Source organism: Eimeria mitis, genomic scaffold (genome assembly GCF_000499745.2).
Source record: "Eimeria mitis Houghton genomic scaffold, Emh_scaff258, whole genome shotgun sequence".
NCBI lineage: Eukaryota > Apicomplexa > Conoidasida > Eucoccidiorida > Eimeriidae > Eimeria > Eimeria mitis.
The window spans coordinates 18,580-19,619 of NW_013570921.1; positions in this window are offsets into that span (position 1 = coordinate 18,580).

Consider the following 1,040-nt stretch of genomic DNA (forward strand, 5'->3'; position numbering starts at 1 on the left):
TTTTTATTTTTATTTTATTTTTATTTTTATTTTATTTTATTTTATTTTTGTGTGTACAGACATCTGAGTACCGGCATTTGTATAACCCCGAAAATTTCTTCGTATCAAAAGACGGCGGCGGTGAGTCTTGTATATAAAAAAAACAGAAATAAAAATAAAATAAAATAAAATAAAAATAAATAAAAACAAAAACAAAAACAAAAGAACAACAATTAAAAGGAGAAAGGAACAGAGGAGACAACAATAAGAGAAACAAGCAGGCGTAGAAATAAAACAAAATGACGGAGAGACAGAAAAAGAAAATGAGTTAGGTAGAGCAGCGACAGAGAGAAACAAAAACACAAAAACAAAATAAAAGAGATAAGAGGAGAACAGCAAGAGAGAAAAGACAAACCGAGACGGAAACAAAAACAAAAAAACAGAGAGAAACAGAAAAGAAAAGAAAGAGACAGCGCGAAAAACAGGAGACAGCAGAAGCAAACAAAAAAAACACAAACACAGACAGACGGAGAAACCACACAACTTGTAGCGGGGGAGGAGACAAAAGGAGACAGAGAAAAACCTCAACTAGCATCACTACACAGCAGGAGATAGAGAAGCAGTCAGAGCCGCAATAGAGAGAAAATAAATATAAATATACAGCAGCAAAGAGCAGCAGGATACACAAAAAAAGCAAGAAACACCAAAAAGATAGAAAAGGTATTGCAGCAGTGCTGCAGCACAAGCAACAGATACAGACAGGGAGACAAACAAACGCAATATAAAACAAAACACGAATAAAAATTTATTTATAAGAGCCTTCAAGCTAAACCCTAAACCCTAAATAAATAAATAATACTGGGTTTATTCTCTCTGCGTCTTAGGGTTTAGGGTTTGGGGCTAGGGTTTAGACTTCAAGGGTGAGGGTCTAGGGTTTGGGGCCAACAGATTTGGCCTTGGGGTTTAGGGTTTAGGGTTTAGGGTTTGGGGTTTTGCAGGCGCCGGGAACAACTGGGGGAGCGGCTACGCGCAAGCAGCAAAAGTTGAGGAGGAGCTGCTGG